Here is a 19,236-nt window from a genome sequence, read left to right on the forward strand (position 1 = left end):
ATGTCAAAATAAACTGGAATGGGAAGGAGGCAGAAGAGTGAAGTGTTCTCACCTCCTCATCCATCCAGGCTGCACTAGGCTAGAAGAGGAAGCCTCCGTGCCTGTGTCTGGCTGGGTCTCCTCCATGCCAAACACCTGGCCATTTGGAGATAATCAGATGAGGGACTGACTATTTCTTTCATAGCTGACATCCTTGCCAAAAGAAGAGATTGCCTAACAGCTGTCTCCATCATAATGGGCTTCTTAGAACTTGTCAGTTTGGCGTAAATGGAGAGAATTTTATGGCTATCATGAGGTCTAGTTTGCCCCCTGTGTGTTTATAGTAAATTACTACTTTTTTCTCCATTGTCTATTTTTTTTCATGCAGCACCACATCTGAAATGAATTGAAATTGTGCAAAACTAGAAGTGTTCCTAGTGGATAGGTAATAGCTTAATGGAATCTGATAATTTCTAGTTGAGGCAGCTGATGGAATCCACATGTTAATACTACCACCTTACACTAAGTGAAGTTTTACAACACTTTCCCGTGCACTACCTCTCGAGAAAGATCCTCCAAACATGCATGGAAGTGGGTAAGGCAGGTAGAATCATCCAGATTTTCTAGATGAAGAAACTAAACTATTTCCTGACTTAGATTCTTTGGGTAATGAGGTAGGGAATGAGCAAGGCTTGAAAGGTGTTTACCCAGCACCACATGGGGGAGAGCCAGGAACCTGGGACTACACTCCTCAGCCTTCCAGCAGTGAGTCCTGCTGCAAAGAGGTGGCATGATGGAGGGGCCAAGACTTTGGGATGAGAAATGGACTAGAATCCAGCTCCTTTACTGGCTGGGTCCTTGAGGGCAAGTCTCCCCAAATCCCTTGGCCTCTGTCTTATCGTCAGTAATGTGGGGCTTCCTGGGGCATTCATACTAACGTGAGAGTTGTCATGAAGCTTAAAATGGGATCGTAATGTTGAAGCATCTGGCACATCTTCAGCCCCCTCCACTGCACGAAAGGAGGTTTCAGGGTGTCATGATCAGCCTAATTAGTGAGCATCATTATTTTCAGGCCCAGGGCTTATTGAGATGTTGCCCTATACCAGACACTGTGGTGAGAGTGGCACGTAAATTATCCCTTTAATCGCCACATCAACCTTATGAGGAATTTATTATCCCCATTGGATTGATGAGAAAAGTGAGGTATGAAAGACTAAAGAGTTTGACCAAAGCATACATTTAAGAAAAGGCTGAGCCCAGGTTCAAGGCTTCATTGCCTCCTTTTTTATAGATTTGTAGAGCTGAAAGGAACTAAAAAATCACCTCGGCCACAGGCTCAACTTCCATTTCTCTTAACTTAAGACTTTGACAGGTCCAGCTGAAAGTACACAAATTCCTTTCATGTTGTCAATTTGACAGAGTTTAATTTAGCCAGACTTTCTACAGGTTCAGGTGAGAGTTTCAGTCCCAGAGACCAACTAATACTGGAGATTGAGGAGGGTCCAGCTAACATTCTTTCCGTGGGTCAATGCCACACACTTCTGTGGAATATTAGCACCATGAATGTTGAGGGCTACTGCTTAGAAATAAAAAGTGACAACTTCCAGCTGGCATTTCTGAATATGTGGGGCCTTTCTGAATGAGATGATTTTCCATTTGGGGGAGGGAAGAGTAAGATGTCAGTGAAGGCAGAGGCAGAGGCAGGTGTCTGGAACATCCAAAGACAGGAGACTACAGTTTTCCTCACAATTTGAAAACGATAGAACCCTTATATGCATGCATTTCTCTAATAATTTATACATCCTAGTTCTTTGAGAGCTGGTGAAAACAGAATCCACAGCAAATTCAGAGTGACAATTAATACTTAAACAATGAGGCAAAATTCTGAAGAGAAAACAGGATTCTCAAATATATGTTCGTCAGCCCACTGAAAAGTTAATGACATTCCAAATTCCTTAAGCCAAGCCTGTATATACATATGAATTTTGTCAGTATAGGACAAAGAGAGTTGCAGGTTGAACAATTGCCCAGATAATTTGATTGGGACAGTTTGCTTAGGTCCTGAAAACCAACATTTCCTCTCTTCCTGTCCTTGCCTTTCCCCCAACTCTCACCCCAGTTTCCCCCAGCATACTATTTTTAAAAAAAATTATCCATGTAGGTTTTTTATTTTGTTTGATTTTTAATATTATGACATGTCAGGTGATGGCTGTATCTATTTTTTAAGGGTTAGGTATTTAATTAATTAATTTATTTATTTTTAACATTTTTATCAGAGTATAATTGCTTTACAATGGTGTGTTAGTTTCTGCTTTATAACAAAGTGAATCAGTTATACATACACATATATCCCCATATCTCTTCCCTCTTGCGTCTCCCTCCGTCCCACCCTCCCTATCCCACCCTTCTAGCTGGTTACAAAGCACTGAGCTGATCTCCCTGCCAGCATACTTTTTAATCTGCATTATCTGTATATAACTATATCCACCTTCCACTTCACTTTGACTGTATAGGCTATAGACTTGGCTACATGTGTACATATTAAGGACAGTAGATGTTCAAGGGAATTGGATGGGTGAAGTACACTGATCCAAAGTCTGTTTCTGTCTACTGTACAGCTGCAGCCAGAGGCAAAGTAAACTGTGTGTTTATAAATATCCAGTGAATTAATGTGGATACATTAAGTCTAAAATCCTGGCCTTTCTTTTGGGGATCTGGATTATTTGGATGATCGTCTAGACTTCAGTACAGTCATATCCAGGTACATAGAAGTATTTCCACATATGTTTAGGCCATATAGATGATCCAGATAATTCCAAGTTCAAGTGTTTCCTTCTTTACTAATACCCATCGTTGAATTTTTAGGATGCCTGCATCTCCTTCACTTGGGTTCTGGGATCAGTTAGAGTATCTCTGAGCCAGAGTATTAATTCAGTACTGATTTTTTTTAACATTTTAGTTTATATTGGAGTATAGTTGATTAACAATGTTGTGATGGTTTCAGGTGTACAGCAGAGTGCTTCAGTTATACATATACTGGGTTGGCCAAAAGGTTCCTTCAGTTTTTAAGTAAAAATAAGTCACATTTTTCATTTTCACCAAGAACTTTATTGAACAACGTATTCACCATTTTGTTCCACTACCTTCTGCCATTTTTCAGGGAACTTCATAATTCCATCTTCCCAAAACTTTTTATCTTTTTGAGCAAAGAACTGTTCCAGGTGCCTTTTACAGTCTTCCAGGGAATTGAAATTTTTTCCATGAAGAGAATTTTGTAAATACTGAAATAAATGGAAATCTGAAGGTGCAATGTCTGGTGAATACGGTGGGTGAATCAAAACTTCCCAGCCAAGCTGTAACAGTTTTTGCCTGGTCATCAAAGAAACATGCGGTCTTGTGTTATCTTGATGGAAGATGATGCGTTTTCTGTTGAGTAATTCTGGAAGCTTTTCCTCAAGTGTTGCTTTGAATTGGTCTAATTGGGAGCAGTACTTGTTGGAATTAGTCGTTTGGTTTTCAGGAAGGAGCTCATAATAGAGGACTCCCTTCCAATCCCACCATATTCACAACATCACCTTCTTTGGATGAAGACTGGCCTTTGGTGTGGTTGCTGGTTTATTTCACTTGCCCCACGATCACTTCCGTTCCACGTTATTGTACACTATCCACTTTTCATCTCCCTTCACAATTTGTTTTAAAAATGGAACGTTTTCATTATGTTTAAGTAGAGAATTGCATGTAGAGATATGGTCAGGAAGGTTTTTTTCACTTAGCTTATGTGGAACCCAAACATCAAAGCGATTAACATAACCAAGCTGGTGCAAATGATTTTCATTGCTTGATTTGGATATTTGAGTATGTTGACTATCTCCCATGTGGTATAACGTTGATTTTTCTCAGTTACTGTCTCAATTTGATCGCTATCAACTTCAACTGGTCTACCCGACTGTAGAGCATCATCCAGTGAGAAATCTCTAGCACAAAACTTTGCAAACCACTTTTGACGTGTTTGATCAGTCACAGCACCTTCTCCATACACTGCTCAAATCTTTTTTTTCATTTCAGTTGCATTTTTAACTTTCTTGAAATAAAGCATAGTATGCCAGAAATGTTGCTTTTTTCTTCCATGTTCAATATTAAAATGGCTACCCAAAAATTCACCAATTTTGATAAGTTTTTTTAAATGTATGCTGCTATGACAGCTGTCAGAACACAATCTAACAAAATTGTTTCGAATGAAGTTAAAGACAACTAAGTGCTACTAGAGCCATCTTATGGAAAAAAATGAACAAACTTTTTGGCAAACCCATACACGTATCTATTCTTCCTCAAATTATTTGCCCATTTAGGTTGTTACATAATATTGAGGAGAGTTCCCTGCGCTATACAGTAGGTCCTTGTTGGTTATCCATTTTATTTTTTTTAACTGTTCTTAAGGAACTTATTTTTAAATTATAAGATTTACAATGTTTTGATTATGCAAAATAGCATAATGAAAATTAAACCAAAGCAATAAACCAAAGGAGAAAGGTAACTTAGTTTTCTTGAATATCAGTACTGAAACCATCATTGTAAGCATCTGATGTTCCAGTCATGTCTTACGTAGACATAAGTATAATAATTTCAAATATTTCACTTGTGGGTTTAATTTCTCATTTTCAGCTTTTATGAACTGTAATGTAATTTATTTCAAATCCTATTATAATTAGTCTTTATACTGCAACAGCAGCACATGGCCCATGTGCAATCAAATGTGGAACTGGGGCACAACTTCTAGCCACAGACAGAAATTATACACTGCATTCAGTACATTAGAGTACGTTATATTAACCAGAGTGAAGGGTTTAGTACACTTATTGCAGGGTTGGTATTTCTTTCCCTTTGAGCTGAACCAGCTGAGCTTCTGAGCTGACATATTACTGCTGTGGATAGTAAGGCTGTTGTGGTGGCTGAGGGGAGGGGTATGAAGGCTGCTGGGGTCCTGGGTGCAGAGCCTGTCCAGTGCTCTGGTGATACACTGGCGGATATGGCATATTGTACTGGCCGTTTGCGTAAGGATTATAGCCCATGGGCATGGGCATTTGGCAATACCCAGGATACCCTGGATAGGTTGGGTATGGGGATCCCTGGGCCTGCAGAGGAGGAGCTGAACCAGGAGTTTGTGATGGAGTTGGTGCTGTGGTCCCAGTACTCGCTGGAGCTGGAGCTGAACCTGGAGCAGTAGCATCGCAGGAGGAGTTTGATTTGCTGGAAGCACAGGAGGTGGAGGCCGGGCTGGGGGCTGAGGCTTAGTAGGTGGCATGGTTTTTGGCGCTGGAGTTGGAGGTGTTGGCTTGTGTCCCCCTGCTGGAGAGGACTGATACACAGGTGTAAGAATTGAAGGAACACTAGGTTCTCTGGCAATGCTTTGTTGCAAGTCCTTTAAGAGTTCATCCCTCTCTGTCTTCCGTGCAAATACTATATCACTGCATTTGTTCTGGAACCTAAAGAGTATTTCAGTCAGCTCATTGTAAAACTTTGTGCCCTCCTTCAGATTAGCTACAAATTCAACAAAGTTGTCATACACAGCAGCTAAATTCTTCAAAACTTCTTCTCTTAAATTACCTTCATTGTTAGACTGTTTCATTTTTGAAAATTCCTGGTGTGAGACCTGAATATTTTTTTTCTTTTTTTTTTTTTTTGCAGCACGCGGGCCTCTCACTGCTGTGGTCTCTCCCGTTGCGGAGCACAGGTTCCAGACGCGCAGGCTCAGTGGCCATGGCTCACGGGCCTAGCCGCTCCGCAGCATGTGGAATCTTCCCGGACCGGGGCACAAACCCGTGTCCCCTGCATCGGCAGGCGGACTCTCAACCACTGCGCCACCAGGGAAGCCCTGAATATTTTTAAGAAGTCCTTCCTGTTTCTTTAGAGATTCTTGGACTTTAGTTGTAAGACCCCCATAGATTCGATCCAGTTCAGTAACAGAAATAGCTTCTTTATTTATCATACCACCTTGAGCCAGAGCAGTCAAAAATTTGCTCATCATGTCAAAATTGACTGATTTCAGGTCATTCTCCAGCCCCTCTCATTCCTTCTTTACTTCATCAAGATTTGTCAATAAGGATTTTAAGACATTTACAACCTCGCTGCCCTGCATGGTCTTCGTCGGTTTAGCAGACGGGATGGCAGCATTCAGCTCCCGCTCCGGCTTACACAGAAGTGCAGTGGTGCCCCAGTGAGCCTGGTAACGCTCTTTCACCTGTCCATATGCTTGCACAGCTTTATCCAAAACAGATCTGAAGTTGCTTCCCTCTGCTTTTAAAGGCTTATAGAGTTCATTGGATGGCGTCCTTTGCCAGCGTTCCTTGCATTTTGCTCTTAAATCATTGTCAGTTGTTTCTTCTTCATCCATCAGTCTTAATGACTCATCTAGGATTTCTTTATTTCTTTGTAGAAGTTCAGGTAGCTCTTTGATCAACTGATCAACAGTCTGAATGCCTCCCTTTTCAATCACATGTGGAATTAGTCAGTATAGACTGAGGTACAGTATCTCCAGATGTATCTTCAATTGCTGCTGGAAGATTAAGTGAAGCTAACACCCAGATTAAGTGAAGCTAACACCCCATTTGCCAAAGTGGTGGCTTCTCTCATTTGAGCAATTGATCTGTTAACTAAATCCGCTTCCTCTGATTATAGGCAGCCAAAGACTGCTGTACTGACACAGGAACCATCTTCTCTAACAGATCAGTGAATTTCTGACTGATGGGTACGTTGACTGGCATAGATTTCACAAGTGTGGCTTTGCCAATAGGGTCTAGATCTTTAAGGTCTGGAACTCGATCGTGATAGATGAAGTCATTATCCTTCTTTGCTGCAGTAAGGGCACGGTTGATTTTGTCAGACAGTTCCTTCACATTGACATACTCATCATAGCGAGATGTCACTGTTTTAATCAATTCTGTTGCATGCTGTAACCTTGCAATCTCTTCTCCAAATTTCTTCTGCTGTTTTGCCGGGATAGGCTGGTGATATTCAGCATAGGCCTGCATGATACAGTGCTTTGCAGCCAGGGCAGGAAACACCTCCTGGAAATACAAATACTTGGGGAGAGTATCTTTGTATGGACACTGTTTAAAACATCACCAGAATAATCTGCAGCCTGAATAGCCAATTAAGCTATGATGGCACCTTTCATTTTATCTCTAGTGGCTTTTAAAAAAAATACTTCTTGGGCCTGTGCCAGCATGATAAGACTGAGGGTCCCAATGGTATCTGGAGATATGTCCACAGTAGGCTCTCTATTCAAGGCAGATAAAACCGTCTCTTTAATATGCAAAAAGGCACCACTAGCAAACTGATAATGCTTAGCAGCGATTTTCAATCCTTTATCATTACCCAGGTTCTATTCTGCTGCAATCTGGCTAGCTAAGGCTGTACAACTGAACACCACACAGGTCTTTTCATAACCTTGACTTGCAAGAGCCAATTTTACAGATCCTCCAAAAAGTGAACCTTTATCAAAAACATCCTTCCAGGTAAATGTCAAGCAGGTCTGGTTTTCAGAAAATGGGAATTTGGGTTCAGTGGAACAGATCTGATCATAATATCTCAGCAGCATCTCAAGTGCGCCCTTGTGCTTGTCCAGCAGTCGGCCGAGCACAGCATGGCACAGCTTGCTGAGCTCCCTGCCCCGCGCAGTACTTGGCCTGCTCCTCCAAGCCGCTTGGGTACATCTGCTGGATGAACTTCACCAGCATCTTGGCCAGGTTTACCTCTGAGGTCTTCTTCAGCTGCACTGAGATTTACGTCGCCATGGCAAGCGCCTCGTCCGCGCTTCAGGCCAAAGAGATTGTGCGTCGGTGACGAAGGCCAAGGCGCGCGGGGTACCGGGCTGGCGGACTGGCCGATTGACAGGCTAAGGGACTTGTGTTCCGGTTATCCACTTTAAATATAGCATTGTGTACATGTCAATTCCAAATTCTCTGACTATCCCTTCCCCCCACCATTCCCCGCTGGTAACTGTAAGTTCGTTCTGAGTCCCTGAGTCTGTTTTTGTTTTGTAAATAAGTTAATTTGTATCATTTCTTTTTAGATTCTGCATTTAAGCGATATCATATGATATTTCTTTTTCTCTGTCTTACTTCACTTAGTATGACAGTCTCTAGGTCGATTCACGTTGCTGCAAATGGCATTATTTCATTCTTTTTAATGGCTCAGTAATACTCCAATGTATATAAGTAAGACATCTTTATCCATTCCTCTCTCGCTGGACATTTAGGTTGCTTCCATGTCTTGGCTACTGTAAACAGTGCTGCAATGAACATTGGGGTGCATGTATCCTTTTGGACCATGTTTTTCTCCAGAAATATGCCCAAGAGTGGATTTTCAGGATTATACGGTAGCTCTATTTTTAGGTTTCTAAGGAACCTCCATACTGTTTTCCGTAGTGGCTGTACAAATTTACATTCTCACCAACTGTGTAGGAGGGTTCCCTTCTCTCCACACCCTCTCCAGCAGTTATTATTTGTGGATTTTTTGATGATAGCCATTTTGACTGGTGTGAGGTGATATCTCACTGTAGTTTTGATTTGTATTTCTCTAATAATTAGCGATATTGAATATCTTTTCATGTGCCTCTTGGCCATCTGTATGTCTTCTTTGGAGAAATATCTATTTAGGTCTTCTGCCCTTTTTTTTTTTTTCCTGGTATGCTGGCCTCTCATTGTTGTGGCCTCTCCCGTTGCGGAGCACAGGCTCCGGACGCGCAGGCTCAGTGGCCGTGGCTCACGGGCCCAGCCGCTCCACGGCATGTAGGATCTTCCCGGACTGGGGCACGAACCCGTGTCCCCTGCATCGGCAGGCGGACTCTCAACCACTGCGCCACCAGGGAAGCCCCTGCCCATTTTTTGATTGGGTTGTTTGTTTTGATGATATTCAGCCTCATGAGCTGTTTGTAAATTTTGGAGACTAATCCCTTGTCAGTCACATCATTTGCAAGTATTTTCTCCCAATCTGTGGGTTGTCTTTTTGTTTTGTTTATGGATTCCTTTGCTTTGCAAAAGCTTTTGAGTTTAATTAGGTCCCATTTGTTTGTGTTTTTTTGGCTGCATTGAGTCTTTGTTGCTGCGCGTGGGCTTTCTCTAGTTGCAGCGAGTGGGGGCTACTCTTCGTTGAGGTGCGCGCACTTCTTATTGTGGTGGCTTCTCTTGTTGGGGAGCATGGGTTCTAGGTGCTCAGGCTTCAGTAGTTGCAGTACGCAGGTTCAGTAGTTGCGGCATGCGGGCCCTAGAGCACATGGGTTTCAGTAGTTGCGGCGTGTGAGCTCAGTAGTTGCTGTGCGTGGGCTCTAGGGCATGTGGGCTTCAGTAGTTTTGGCATGCAGACTCAGTAGTTGTTGCTCATGGGCTCTAGAGCGGAGGCTCAGTACTTGTGGCACACGGGCCTAGTTGCTCCGCGGCATGTGGGATCTTCCTACACTAGGGATCAAACCTGTGTCCCCAGCACTTACAGGCAGATTCCCAACCACTGCGCCACCAGGGAAGTCCCTCCATTGGTTTATTTTTGTTTTTATTTCCATTATTCTGGGAGATGGATCAAAAAAGATGTTGCTGTGATTTATGTCAGAGAGTGTTCTGCCTCTCTGACAGTTTTATAGTGTCCAGTCTCACATTTAGGTCTTTAATCCTTTTTGAGCTTATTTTTGTGTATGGTGTTAAAGAATGATCTAATTTCATTTTTTTAACATGTACCTGTCCAGTTTTCCCAGCACCATTTGTTGAAGAGGCTGCCTTTCTACCATTGTGTAGTCTTGCCTCCTTTGTTGTAGATTAATTGACCATAGGTGTGTGGATTTATTTCTGGGCTTTCTATCCTGTTCCATTGATCTATGTGTTGGTTTTTGTGCCAGTACCATACTGTTTTGATGACTATAGCTTTGTAGTATAGTCTGAAGTCAGGTAGCCTGATTCCTCCAGCCCTGTTTTTCTTTCTCAAGATTGCTTTGGCTATTCGAGGTCTTTTGTGTCTCCATACAAATTTTAAGATTTTTTGTTCGAGTTCTGTGAAAAATGCCATTGGTAATTTGATAGGGATTGCATTGAATCTGTAGACTGCCTTGGGTACTATAGTCACTTTGAGAATATTGATTCTTCCTATCTGCAAACGTGGTATATCTTTCCATCTGTTTGTGGGTTTTTTTGATTTCTTTCATCAGCATCTTACAGTTTTCTGAGTACAGGTTCTTTTACCTCCTTAGGTAGGTTTATTTGTAGGTATTTTATTCTTTTTCATGCAGTGGTAAATGTGATTGTTTTTTGAATTTCTCTTTCTGATCTTTAGTTGTTAGTGTATAGAAGTGCCACAGATTTCTGTGTATTAATTTTGTAACCTGCAACTTCATCAAATTCATTGATGACCTCTAGTAGTTTCCTGGTAGCATCTTTAGGATCTTCTACGTATAGTATCATGTCACCTGCAAACAGTGACAGGTTTACGTCTTCTTTTCCATTTTGGATTCCTTTTATTTCCTTTTCTTCTCTGATTGCCATAGCTAGGAATTCCAAAACTATGTTGAATAAAAGTGGCAAGAGTGGGCATCCTTGTCTTGTTCCTCATGTTAGAGGAAATGCTTTCAGCTTTTCATTTCTTTTTTTATTTTACAGTTATATTTTATTTATTGATAGAATAATGAATATAATCGAAATGGGAAGATAAGAAAATCACACTAATGACATCAAAGAAGACATTTATAGAATATTGGAAATTAGAAAGAAGTTGTAAAATTTATATTATTTTTTATAAACAGAAAGTAAAAAGTGTCAAGTGGCAGCACTGTCAATCCAATCACGTTCAGTTGTTCTTTGTTGTTCCTGATACCACATGTTACTCACTTTGACACTAAAACTCGCCACTGGAGTTATAATGACTTGGCCCAACCAAAGTTCTTTTGTTAAGAGTGCAGAGTAACAGTAAGACAACTAGACAGTGATCAGTTAAATGGCATTTTTCTATATGCCAAGAGTTGTGAGACTTGGCACTTAAATCTTAGTTACAAAAAAAAATCATTGTCAGATACTACAGCTCTATAGGGAAGTTGAATCACAGAAGAGAATCCCGGTCTTAGAAATGTGGTTCACATAAATTTAATTGATTCATATAATACAAACAGTCCAGAATTGACTCATATAATATAAATAGTCCAAGAGAAAATCATATCTGTAAGAGATTTCAACCATTTATTTGAAAGAAAAGGACTCTTCTATTGAAAAGAAAATATATTATAGATTGGGCAGGGAGAAAGGTGATCACTTAATAATAGAATACCTTGACTAAGAAGGTGAATTAAACAAAACTGTAGTTGTTGAGAGTTTCTTCAGTGTTGAGGATAATTAAGATATATGGCCAACTCTGAATTCCTCCACAAAATAAGATTATCTCAAATTTACAACTTATGCATATTTTGAAAAAGAAAACAAATAGTAAATGAAAGAATTAATTAGCTAAGGAAGTTGAAGAAGATATTACCACATGAGAGGTCGATGATATTATTCCCTGCAGGGGCGCATCTGCCTGTCTCTCAGTGATGAACATCATTGCCGCAGTGAACAGTAATGGAAACGAGAAGCCAATTTACAGAGAAGCGTTTCCTTGTTAAATAGAGACCAATTTCAGATTTGGGAGAGCAATAAAATTTGTCACACATGATTGACATAACAAGCAGTGACAGTTTTCCTTTGATACTTGCAAACTGTTCCAGCTGTATAGCACATGACTGATCTACTGGAGATAAGGGGTATCAGTAAAGGTGGTCAGAGACAAAAAAGGAAAACCAAGATATTTTGAACCCCTTGCATAAGTGAGTCTATTAAATTGTGAGTCTGTTGAACTCTCACATGACCAGTGGGGAAAAAAATACATTATCTTAGAATATATGATTATGTGTGTTTGTGGGTATGTATATCCACACACCTCACCTCACTCAATGGCCCTAGGAGAAAAATAACCGGCTTTATTTCATTTATCCCAAAATGATGGATTCTCCAAGAGACAGTGATGAACAATATGGGTTTTCTTGTTTTGTTTGTTTGTTGACAAAGACAACTCTAATAAGCCCAAATCAATAAAATGTGTCAAAATGTTTTATACAACTTACACCTATGGAATCAGAGTGTATGTTACTTGAATATCACAAGTTTTCTCCTGCTTTCTGACATCATCCTTCCCTTTACTAGTCAAATTAAACAGCTCAAATACTCATTCTATACATAAGAGGGTCATGACCCTCCCTCACCAATCCCTCCACTACCAGTGTCAGTGGCCACTTGTGATACTGGGTGTGGTTGGTTTAATGCTTACTTCTGGTTCACTTCTCTCTGCATCTCACTTATCCATGATGGCTGATCTCGGAACCATGTCCCAGCTCTACCACAGGCCTCTCTGCTCCCTTTATCCCTGGCCGTTGCCTGGATCACCAGGATGCTCTTCCTTTTCCCTTCATTTGTTGAAGGACAGCATACATAAAGTTAATGTGTAATAGACCTTTACCAATCATTTTATGTATAAAAGAGAGGGTTTAATAGTTAAACAATATTCAATCTAATCTCACACATCACTGTTCTTAGAAATATACAAGCCTTCTTCTCCATATGGAATCCCTCACCATTTCCACTTGAAGTTCTAAGCCTCCTACTTGCATGTCTGCTTCTTATGAAATCCATAAAAAACCCAAACAAATCCCACAAAACAAAACGAAACCTAAAATAAAACAAGCAAACCAACCCTACAAAACAAAACAATGTCCCTGCTAATGCCATCAATGTCACATACTTATCACTTTACTATGTAGTCATTTAAATCTATGCCTAAAATATCTCTGATTTATGTTATACTTATCTTTTACAACTTTACAATCTATCAATTTTTTCTCCCTCTAACAAAATACAGTTTTGTTTCAAAAGGAAATTCAGCTTTCCCTTTAGGCCCATAAGTTCATATAGCAACAGATTTTAATATATCATTTCTCCCTAAATAGATGTAAAATATAGAGGATAATGGAGATGGTTAAAAGTAAATTTTAGACTACATTAAAATTATAATAAAATATAATAATGCTAAGGCTACAAAAATGAAAACAGTAATCCAGAAAAAGAATTGTGTTTGCTATACTAATTCGGTGCTTATCAAGTACCTATTTTGAGATAAGCAGGGGATTCCCAATGGAAGAAATGTCATAAACAAGTTGAAAAGGGAAAATTTTGGATCATCCTTGATTTTTTCTGAATATCAATTAATTTCTTAAGGAATACCTACAAATGTGTTCCTTTGATTTTCACAGATCAGGCATAGCTCCTCCTTTTTTTTTTTTTTTTTAAACATCTTTACTGGAGTATAATTGCTTTACAGTGTTGTGTTAGTTTCTGCTCTATAACAAAGTGAATCAGCTATACATATACATATATCCCCTTATCCCCTCCTTCTTGCATCTTCCTCCCACCCTCCCTATCCCACCCCTCTAGGTGGTCACAGAACACTGAGCTGATCTTCCTGTGCTATGTGGCTGCTTCCCACTAGCTATCTGTTTTACATTTGGTAGTGTATATAGTCCATGCCACTCTCTCACTTCGTCCCAGCTTACCCTTCCCCCTCCCCATGTCCTCAAGTCCATTCTCTACATCTGTGTCTTTATTCCTGTCCTGCCCCTAGGTTCTTCAGAACCAGTTTTTCTTTCTTTTTTTTTTAGTTTCCATATATATGTGTTAGCATACAGTATTTGTTTTTCTCTTTCTGACTTAACTTCACTCTGTGTGACAGACTCTAGGTCCATCCACTTCACTGCAGATAACTCATTTTCATTTCTTTTTATGGCTGAGTATTCCATTGTATATATGTACCACATCTTCTTTATCCATTCATCTGTCGATGGGCACTTAGGTTGCTTCCATGTCCTGGCTATTGTAAATAGAGCTGCAGTGAACATTGTGGTACATGACTCTTTTTGAATTATGGTTTTTTCAGGGTGTATGCCCAGTAGTGGGATTGCTGGGTCATATGGTAGTTCTAGTTTTAGTTTTTTAAGGAAGCTCCATACTCTTCTCCATAGTGGCTGTATCAATTTACATTCCCGCAAACAGTGCAAGAGGGTTCCCTTTTCTCCACACCCTCTCCCATATTTATTGTTTGTAGACTTTTTGATGATGGCCATTCTGACTGGTGTGAGGTGATACCTCATTGTAGGTTTGATTTGCATTTCTCTAATGATTAGTGATGTTGAGCATCCTTTCATGTGTTTGTTGGCAATCTCTATATGTTCTTTGGAGAAATGTCTCTTTAGGTCTTCTGCCCATTTTTGGATTGGGTTGTTTTTTTTTATATTGAGCTGCATGAGCTGCTTGTATATTTTGGAGAATAATCCTTTGTTGTTTCATTTGCAAATATTTTCTGCCATTCTGAGGGTTGTCTTTTCATCTTGTTTATGGTTTCCTTTGCTGTGCAAAACCTTTTAAGTTTCATTAGGTCCCATTTTTTAATTTTTGTTTTTATTTCCATTTCTCTAGGAGTTGTGTCAAAAAGGATCTTGCTGTGATTTATGTCATAGAGTGTTCTGCCTATGTTTTCCTCTAAGAGTTTGATAGTGTCTGGCCTTACATTTAGATCTTTAATCCATTTTGAGTTTATTTTTGTGTATGGTGTTAGGGAGTGTTCTAATTTCATTGTTTTACATGTAGCTGTCCAGTTTTCCCAGCACCACTTATTGAAGAGGCTGTCTTTTCTTCACTGTATATTCTTCCCTCCTTTATCAAAGATAAGGTGACCGTACGTGCATGGGTTTATCTCTGGGCTTTCTATCCTGTTCCATTGATCTATATTTCTGTTTTAGTGTCAGTACCATACTTTCTTGATTACTGTAGCTTTGTAGTATAGTCTGAAGTCCTGGAACCTGATTCTTCCAGCTCCATTTTTCTTTCTTAGGATTGCTTTGGCTATTCGGGGTCTTTTTTGTTTCCATACAAATTGTGAAATTTTTTGTTCTAGTTCTGTGAAAAACGCCATTGGTATTTTGATAGGGATTGCATTGAATCTGTAGATTGCTTTGGGTAGTGTAGTCATTTGCATAATAGTGATTCTTCCAATCCAAGAACATGGTATATCTCTCCATCTGTTGGTATCATCTTTAATTACTTTTATCAGTGTCTTACACTTTTCTGCCTACAGGTCTTTTGTCTCCTTAGGTAGATTTACTGCTAGGTATTTTATCTTTTTGTTGCAGTGTTAAATGAGAGTGTTTCCTTAATTTCTCTTTCAGGTTTTTCATCATTAGTGTATAGGAATGCAAGAGATTTCTGTGCATTAATTTTGTATCCTGCTACTTTATCAAATTCATTGATTAGCTCTAGTAGTTTTCTGGTAGCATCTTTAGGATTCTCTGTGTTTAGTATCATGTCATCTGCATACAGTGACAGTTATACTTCTTCTTTTCTGGTTTGGATTCCTTTTATTTCTTTTTCTTCTATGATTGCTGTGGCTAAAACTTCCAAAACTATGTTGAATAATAGTGGTGAGAGCATGCAACCTTGTCTTGTTCCTGATCTTAGTGGAAGTGGTTTCAATTTTTCACCACTGAGAATGATGTTGGCTCTGTGTTTGTTATAAATGGCCTCTATTATGTTGAGCTAAGTTCCCTGTATGTCTACTTTCTGAAGGGTTTTTATCATAAATGGGCGTTGAATTTTGTCAGAAGCTTTTTCTGCATTTATTGAGATGATCATACTATTTTTACCCTTCAGTTTGTTAATATGGTTTAGCACATTGATTGATTTGCGTATACTGAAGAATCCTTGCATTTCTGGGATAAACCCTATTTGATCGTGGTGTATGGTCCTTTTTTTTTTTTTTTTTTTTGCGGTATGCGGGCCTCTCAGTGTTGTGGTCTCTCCTGTTGCGGAGCACAGGCTCCAGATGCGCAGGCTCAGCAGCCATGGCTCACGGGCCTAGCAGCTCCGCAGCATGTGGGATCTTCCCGGACCGGGGCATGAACCCGTGTCCCCTACATCGGCAGGTGGACTCTCAACAACTGCGCCACCAGGGAAGCCCTGGTCCTTTTAATGTGCTATTGGATTCTGTTTGCTAGTATTTTGTTGAGGATTTTTGCATGTATGTTCATCAGTGATATTGGCCTATAGTTTTCTTTTTTTGTGACATCTTTGTCTGGTTTTGGTATCAGGGTAATGGTGGCCTCGTAGAAAGAGTTTCGGAGTGTTCCTCCCTCTGCTATATTTTGGAAGAGTTTGCGAAGGATGGGTGTTAGCTCTTCTCTAAATGTTTGACAGAATTTGCCTGTGAGGCCATCTGGTCCTGGGCTTTTGTTTGTTGGAAGATTTTTTTTTTTTTTTTTTTTTTGTGGTACGCGGGCCTCTCACTGTTGTGGCCTCTCCCGTTGCGGAGCACAGGCTCCGGATGCCCAGGCTTATCGGCCATGGCTCACAGGCCCAGCTGCTCAGCAGTGTGTGGGATCCTCTCAGACCGGGGCATGAACCCGTGTCCCCTGCATCGGCAGGCAGACTCTCAACCACTGCGCCACCAGGGAAGCCTGGGTCATCGTGTTTTTATTGTCATTTGTTTCTAGGTATTTTTTGATTTCCTCTTTGATTTCTTCAGTGATCCCTTGGTTCTTTCGTAGTATATTGTTTAGCCTCCATGTGTTTGTATTTTTTATAGTTTTTTCCAGTAATTGATATCTAGTCTTACAGTGTTGTGGTCGGAAAAGATACTTGATTCAATTTCAGTTTTCTTAAATTTACCAAGGCTTGATTTGTGACCCCAGATATTATCTATCCTGGAGAATGTTCCATGAGTACTTGAGAAGAAAATATATTCTATTGTTTTTGGATGGAATGTCCTATAAGTATCAATGAAGTCCATCTTGTTTACTGTATCATTTAAAGCTTGTGTTTCCTTATTTACTTTCATTTTGGATGATCTGTCCATTGGTGAAAGTGGGGTGTTAAAGTCCTCTACTATGATTGTGTTACTGTCAATTTCCCCTTTTATGGCTGTTAGCATTTGCCTTATGTATCGAGGTGCTCCTATGTTGGGTGCATAAATATTTACAATTGTTATATCTTCTTCTTGGGTGGATCCCTTGATGATTATGTAGTGTCCTTCTTTGTCTCTTGTAATAGTCTTTATTTTAAAGTCTGTTTTGTCTGATATAAGAATTGCTACTCCATCTTTCTTTTGATTTCCATTTGCATGGAATATCTTTTTTCATCCCCTTACTTTCAGGCTGTTTGTGTCCCTAGGTCTGAAGTGGGTCTCTTGTAGACAGCATATGTATGGGTGTTATTTTTGTATCCATTCAGCCAGTCTATGTCTTTTGGTTGGAGCATTTAAGCCATTTACATGTAAGGTATTTATTGATGTGTATGTTCCTATTACCATTTTCTTCATTGTTTTGGGTTTGTTATTTTAGCTCTTTTCCTTCTCTTGTGTTTCCTGCCTAGAGAAGTTTCTTTAGCATTTGTTGTAAAGCTGGTTTGGTGGTGCTGAGTTCTCTTAACTTTTGCTTATCTGTAAAAGTTTTAATTTCTCCATCGAATCTGAATGAGATCCTTGCTGGGTAGAGTAATCATGATTGTAGGTTTTTCTGTTTCATCACTTTCAATATGTCCTGCCACTCCCTCTGGCTTGCAGAGTTTCTGCTGAAAGATCAGGTGTTAACCTTATGGGGATTTCCTTGTATGTTGTTTGTTGCTTTTCCCTTGCTGCTTTTAATATGTTTTCTTTGTATTTTATTTTTGACAGTTTGATTAATATGTGTCTTGGCATATTCCTCCTTGGATTTATTCTGTATGGGACTCTCTGTGCCTCCTGGACTTGATTAACTATTTCCTTTCCCATATTAGGGAAGTTTTCAACTATAATCTCTTCAAATATTTTCTCAGTCCCTTTCTTTTTCTCTTCTTCTGCAACCCCTATAATTCGAATTTTGGTGTGTTTAATGTTGTCCCAGAAGTCTCTGAGACTGTCCTCAGTTCTTTTCATCCTTTTTTCTTTATTCTGCTCTGCAGTAGTTATTTCCACTATTTTATCTTCCATGTCACTTATCCGTTCTTCTGCCTCAGTTTTTCTGCTATTGATCCCATCTAGAGTACTTTTAATTTCATTTATTGTGATGTTCATCGTTATTTGTTTCATCTTTAGTTCTTCTAGGTCCTTGTTAAATGTTTCTTGCATTTTCTCTATTCTATTTCCAAGATTTTGGATCATCTTTACTATCATTATTCTGAATTCTTTTTCAGGTAGACTGCCAATTTCCTCTTCATTTGTTAGGTCTGGTGGGTTTTTATCTTGCTCCTTCACCTGCTGTGTGTTTCTCTGTCTTCTCATTTTGCTTAACTTACTGTGTTTGTGGTCTCCTTTTTGCAGGCTGCAGGTTCGTAGTTCCCCTTGTTTTTGGTGTCTTCCCCCAGTGGATAAGGATGGTTCAGTGGATTGTGTAGGCTTCCTGGTGTAGGGGACTGTTGCCTGTGTTCTGGTGTATGAGGCTGGATCTTGTCTTTCTGGTGGGCAGGACTGCGTCCAGTGTTGTGTTTGGGGGTGTCTGTGACCTTATTATGATTTTAGGCAGCTTCTCTGGTAACAGGTGGGGTTGTGTTCCTGTCTTGCTAGTTGTTTGGCATAGCGGGTCCAGCACTGTAGCTTACTGGTCGTTGAGTGGAGCTGGGTCTTAGTGTTGAGACGGAGATGTCTGGGAGAGCTCACACTGATTGATATTATGAGGGGCCGGGAGGTCTCTGGTGGACCAATATCCTGAACTCGGCTCTCACACCTCAGAGGCGCAGGCCTGACACCTGGCTGGAGCACCAAGACCCTCTCGGCCCCAGTTCATGCCCTTCCCATCACTCTTCCAGCTCCTGCCTCCAGCCTCCCTCCCTTTGGGTTTGATCTTTACTTCCCACGCTGGGTGGGGGTGGGGGCAGAGGGCAGTGCAGAGGATGCCAACGGGCAGCTTCCCCACTGCGTCCTCATCCACACCCCACACCAGGCTTGCTGCGTCTCTCCCAGTCACAGGGCAGGGTCCTCAAAGACAGCCCGACTGCCCGAGAGATCCACAGATCTGGCAAGGAACCTTGCCTGCATTCTTTTTCTGAGATCATGGATCATCTTCACTATCATTATTCTGATTTTTTTTTCTGGAAGGTTGCCTATCTCCACTTCACTTAGTGTTTTTCTGGGTTTTTTAATCTTGTTCCTTCATCTGGGACATAATCCTCTGCTGTT

The 19,236-nt window shown here is 40.3% G+C and overlaps 1 pseudogene; it reads right to left on the reverse strand.

Moving 5' to 3' along the window:
• Window positions 1-4,825: 4,825 nt before the first annotated feature.
• Window positions 4,826-7,772, reverse strand: LOC132489438 (programmed cell death 6-interacting protein-like; annotated as a pseudogene).
• Between the last annotated feature and the right edge of the window lie 11,464 nt (window positions 7,773-19,236).

Source organism: Mesoplodon densirostris, chromosome 4 (genome assembly GCF_025265405.1).
Source record: "Mesoplodon densirostris isolate mMesDen1 chromosome 4, mMesDen1 primary haplotype, whole genome shotgun sequence".
Lineage (NCBI taxonomy): Eukaryota > Metazoa > Chordata > Mammalia > Artiodactyla > Ziphiidae > Mesoplodon > Mesoplodon densirostris.